Consider the following 6,000-nt stretch of genomic DNA (forward strand, 5'->3'; position numbering starts at 1 on the left):
ACCACCACACTTGGCTAATTTTTGTATATTTTAGTAGAGACAGAGTTTCGCCATGCTGGCCAGGCTGGTCTCAAACTCCTGACCTCAAATGATCCACCTGCCTCAGCCTCCCCAAGTTCTGGGAGTATAGGCATGAGCCACCATGCCCAGCCTTATTGAATTTTTTTAAACATCAATAATGAATATTGAACTTTTGGATATGATTGCATGATTTTTCTCCTTGAAAGACCTGTTACTATGATCTAATATATTAATAAATTTTCTTTTCTTTTTTTATGTTTTCAAATCAGGCTCTTACTGTGTGTCATCCAGGCTGTACTGCAGTGGTGCAATCATCATAGCACATTGTAACCTCAAACTTCTGGGTTCAAGAGGTCCTCCCAACTCAGTCTCCCAAGTAACTAGGACTACAGGTGCATGCCACCACACTCAGCTATTTTTTAAAAAGTATTTTTGTAGAGTCAGGGTCTCGCTATGTTGCCCAGGCTGGTCTTGAACTCTTGGCCACAAGTGATTCTGCCTCTGCCTCCCAAAGCACTGGCATTACAGGTGTGAGCCACTGTGCCCAGCCTGAATTTACTAATATTGAGCCATCTTTGCATTTCTGGCTTTGCATTCCTGGTATAAACTCTACCTGGTCAGACTTTATTGTTTTTTTTTTTTTTTTAATCATTATAGGCTGGGCGTGGTGGCTCATGCCTGTAATCCCAGGACTTTGGAAGGCCGAGACGAATGGATCACCTGAGGTCAGGAGTTCGAGACCAGCCTGACCAACATGGAGAAATCCTGTCTCTACTAAAAATACAAAATTAGCCAGGTGTGGTGGCACATGCCTGTAATCCCAGCTACTTGGGAGGCTGAGGCAGGAGTATCATTTGAACCTGGGAGGCAGAGGTTGCAGTGAGCTGAGATCGCACCACTGCACTCCAGCCTGGGAAACAAAAGTGAAACTCCGTCTCAAAAAAATATTATTATTATAGAATATAATAATAGATATAATAATCAAATATCTTATTAGATTTTTTTTGATGTCCTGTTGAATTCTCTTTGTTGATGTTTTATTTAATAGCTTTACTTTAACAACTATAGGCAAGATTGGTGTATAGTAAAATGTTTGTCACAGAAGTCTCTAGAGGAAATGCCTACATTATCTACATATTTTTGGGAAATCATCAAACTGCAAAAAAATATGGGAAGTGGAATTATATAAATAAACTCAACATACACATATTGCTGAAATTAGAAAAACAGAGACATTGTCTTTCATTGTTCTAGATAGCATTTAAGTAGGATATGTTTTTTGCCAGTACTTAAAGGAGTCCCATTGAAATCAATGGGAGTTTCACATAAAATATAATTAGAGGAAAACAATATGTACAGAGAATTAGAATCTGAAGAGAACCAGAAGTGGAAATGTTGCCTTAAGGAAATTGTTTTGCAGAAGGCAAAAAAAAAAAAAAAATCATTCTGTTGAGATAAGGCATCTAAAAGCTAGGTAAGCCTTACCATTTTCTTTTTTAATTTCTCTTTTTTTTTTTTTGAAACAGAGTCTCGCTCTGTCGCCCAGGCTGGAGTGCAGTGGCACAATCTCAGCTCACTGCAACCTCCATTTCCCAGGTTCAAGTGATTCTCCTGCCTCAGCCTCCCAAGTAGCTGGGATTACAGGCGCCCACCACCACACCTGGCTAATTTTTGTATTTTTAGTACAGACATGGTTTTACCATGTTGGCCAGGTTGGTCGTGAACTCCCGACCTCAGGTGATCCACCCGCCTCGGCCTCTCAAAGTGCTAGGATTACAGGCGTGAGCCGCCACACCCGGCCACCTTACCATTTTCAATCATAGCCTACCCATATTTCATTTCTCAGCAGTATTCACCCTCCTCTTCTTTCTCCTCCTCCTCCTCCTCATCTTTATGTATCAGCAACTACCATTAATTCAGTGCTTGCTCTGTGCCAGAAACCAGGCTAGGTATTTTACAGCATTGTACAGTTCAATTCTCAGAATAGCTTTGTAAGACAGGTATTATTATCTCTGCTTTACAGGTGAGGAGACTGAGGCTCAGCAAAGCTAAGTAAACAGCCTGAGATCATGCAGCTAGTACGTGGCAGGTGTGGGATTCAAAGCAAAGAGTCTTTGATGCCAACAGCCATGTTTTTAAGTTCTATAGTCACCGTGTTTGAGAATGGGCCACATGTCAGGCCCAGTACTGGGAGTTTTTGTGACTCATCATGTAACAGAACCAGCACACGCATTCCATTTTACATATGAGCAAACGGAGGCTCAGAGACACAAGGCAACATCTGCAGTTGTAGAGCTGGTGAGTGGCGGCATGGGATTCAAGCCCAGGACCACAGAGCTCTAAGCCCACGCATTCTCCAGTTCCTGGGGCCCTCATCCTCTCCATCTTCCTCACACGGGGCCACATTCTGCAGCCCTGGATGATGCTCATTGTGCAGCCATTTTTTTCAGTAAAGAGCTCTAAAGGAAGCTAGTTGCTAGCACAGGTGCTGTATGAATCATTTTCTTTCTTTCTCTTTTTTTTTTTTTTGAGATAGAGTCTCACTCTGTCACTCAGGCTGGAGTGTGTAGTGGGGCGGTCTCGGCTCATCGCAACCTCCACCTCCTAGGTTCAAGCAATTTTCCGCCTCAGCCTCCTGGGTAGCTGGAATTACAGGGGCATGCCCAACTAATTTTTGTATCCCCAATACGTGAGAATGATGGGAGCTACAAGAGGAGATTTGAGTGGGGACACAGAGCCAAACCATATCACCCCCCTTTTATGTACCAGAACCCTCCCAGTATGGCTCAAGAAAGTCAGGCCTGTGACAGCCTAGAGGAAGCGGTTACCACGCAGCTGGGAGAGTGCAACACTGATCTTTAAACATCCTTGTTCTCAAAATGCCCCAGGCAATTCCCACCAGGGGACTCTCCTGCAAGCCCTTTCCTCTTCCTCCCTGCTGCCCGCCCCTCCCCTTGTCCTCTGCTCCCTGCGTTGCTCCCCATCCCTGGCAGCCAGCATGTCCCTCCAGAGCAGCTCCATTGTCTATCTGCTCCTCTGCCCCAGCTCATCCTCCTGTAACTGGAGAGGCTTCCCCATTAAAGCCGTCCTTCAAGGCAGCTTCCCAGACCTAGACAGGTGCTTTCCTCAAGGAAAGGACTTTTGAGATTTGTTCTTGAAGGATGACTACCATCCCTCTTCCTTTGCTCTGGGCTGTCCTGAGGAGGATAGGTTGGAGGGGCCAGGTCTGGAGACGGGGAGACTGAGGGATGCTTCTGTCATACCTCTGTGGAGAGAAGCAAAGGCCTAGAGAAGTGCCAAGGGCTGGGGAGGAGGACGCGGATCCAGAGGACAGATTCACCCGGCCTCACAGTGATGTGGAACGGGGACAGGGAGCGGGCCGAGGGCTGGGGAGGAGGACATGGATCCAGAGTACAGATTCACCTGGCCTCACAGTGATGTGGAACGGGGACAGGGAGCGGGCCGAGGGCTGGGGAGGAGGACATGGATCCAGAGTACAGATTCACCTGGCCTCACAGTGATGTGGAATGGGGACAGGGAGGGGGAGGGGTGCAGCCTCCCTCTGCACCCCTGAATATTGTTTCCAATCAAATAACAAATATTCACTGGGCCCTGCTTTCTGGTGTGAGCAAGGAGATGGATGGTGGGGCTGTTCAGAGAGCAGGAACCCAGGAAGAGTAGCCTGGCGTGGGCGGAAGGAGATGTGTTCTGTCTGCTGGGTGTTGTGTTTGATGTGCCTACCTGCGTCCACCCAAGTGGAGGTGCCCGAGAGAGACTGAGCCACAGGCTGGAGACCCAGTAGACAGGGGTGGGTGGGCACAGCTGTCTGGAAGGGATGGCCAGTGTCATCAGCTGTGTGAGATTGCTCAGGGAGACAGAGCTCAGCAAGGAGAGCTGAGGGCCTGGAGCAGCTTAGAGGAATGCAGGGCCTTTCTGAGCTTGGTGGAGGATGGCAGAGGCCCGAGGAGGAAGCTTAAGAGGGCATATGGCACAACAGAGGGCAAGGGAGTCGCAGGTGTGAAAAGAAGGGACCCAGATAGTGATGGTGAGGTGAGATCAAGCCAGCTAGGACCAAAGTGTGTCCTTTGGATTTCGTCCTAAAGAGTTTCAGTGACCTCAGCAAGGAGAGTTTTGTCAAGTGGAGTGGCAGAACCCAGGCACAAGAGATGGAGGATCTGGGGCTACAGAAGAGCCCACCAGGGCATACACGCCTGCACTGGGGTGAGTGGAGAGGCTGGGGCATCTGATGGGGGCAGAGGGGAGGCGGAGGTCCTGTTCATGTGGGTGATGCATGGCTGATGTAGAATCTTGTAATGAGAGAGACCTGAGCACACAAGTACCAAGGGGAAAGAGGAAGAGGAAGGATGGAGAGAGGGAAGGCAGGAGGAAGAAGAGGAAGCAAAACCAGCATGTGCTGAAAGCCTGAGGGCATAGTCCTGCCAGGCACTATTGTGAAGACTTAGACCTCTAGACAGCCGCATAAGATTGATTGATTAATTCAACACAGAACTACTGAGTGCCTGCCAGGTGCCAGGCACTCCTCCAGAATCTTCAGATATGACAGTGAATAAGACAGATAAAACCCTGTAGCTTCTATCCAGGGTGTGGGGAGCAGACAGATGATCCCTGTGCAGGATACAAGCTATGGAAAAACATGCAGGATAAGGGAGAGAGTGACGAGAGGTGCTGTTTAACACACGGTGGCCAGTGAAAGTGACAACCAAGTCAAACCTGGGGAGGGGAAGTCCCTCCTTCCACGATAACAGGGAAGGGAGTTGGAAAGGATGGCTGGGAGGCTGGTGAGTTTGCAGCTTAAAAATGCTCAGCATACAATCATTTTAACCCCCAACTGTTTCCAATCAAATGAGAGCTATTCATGGAGTGTGTACTATGGAGCCAGGCACCTTGTGGGTGCCAGCCAGGAAGATAAGGATGAGTCTCTGCCCTGGATGAGTTCCCTGTTGCATGGGAGTGACAGATATAGAAACAGACTGTGATCGTATGGGGTGTTAAGTATGATAAGATAGGGCAGCTGTGAGATGGTGGAGAGGCAGAGATGCCCTCCTGAGGAGCTGGGACAGCTTTGGGGAAGAGGTGACATTTGAACTGGGTCTTGAAGAATGGGTAGGAGTTTGCTTGCCAGAAAAAAGCAAAGGCTTGGCTGGGTGTGGTGGCTTATGCCTGTAATCCCAGCACTTTGGGAGGCCGAGGCAGGGAGATCACTTGAGGTCAGAAGTTCAAGACTAGCCTGGCCAACATGGTGAAACCCCTGCCTCTACTAAAAATACAAAAGTTAGCCGGGCATGGTGGCAGGTGTCTGTAGTCCCAGCTACTTGGGAGGCTGGGGCAAGGGAAACGGGAATCACTTGAATCTGGGAGGTGGAGCTTGCAGTGAGCCCTGATCGCCACTGCACCCCAACCTGGGCGACACAGCAAGATTCCATCTCAAAAAAAACCCCAAAAAACCAAAACCAAAAGCTTACATCTATGAGGTGACTACTACGTGATAGGCAATTTACCTATACAATGTCATTTAATTCTAAGAAAACTCCAGCATGGCAGGTATTGTAAATATTTTACTGATATAGGTGCTGAGGCTCAGAGAAGCAAAGAGACGCTCAACGTTATAGAGGTGTTAGAGCTGGGTTTCAAAACATGATTGTTTTTACTCTCAAACTTATGCCAAGACACCACACCACCATAATAACCTGATAGACCAGAGTTTGCCATGAAGTAGTGCAAAAATCGTGAGCTGCTTGGGGCCAGCCAGAAAGTGGCTCTTTTCATATTATGTCATGTGCACAAAGGGGACTGAAGACAGTGTGTGTGAGTGATAGTAGAGATTGTAGATTTTGCAGGAAATGGATTGACAAGGGTTTTTTTCTTTCTGTTTCAACATGACAAGACTGTTGTTATTCCGTTACCTTTGGCTTCCGTTATTTCTTTTCTTTCCTTTTTTTTTTTTTCAGATGGAGTCTT

Source organism: Pongo pygmaeus, chromosome 3 (assembly GCF_028885625.2).
Source record: "Pongo pygmaeus isolate AG05252 chromosome 3, NHGRI_mPonPyg2-v2.0_pri, whole genome shotgun sequence".
NCBI lineage: Eukaryota > Metazoa > Chordata > Mammalia > Primates > Hominidae > Pongo > Pongo pygmaeus.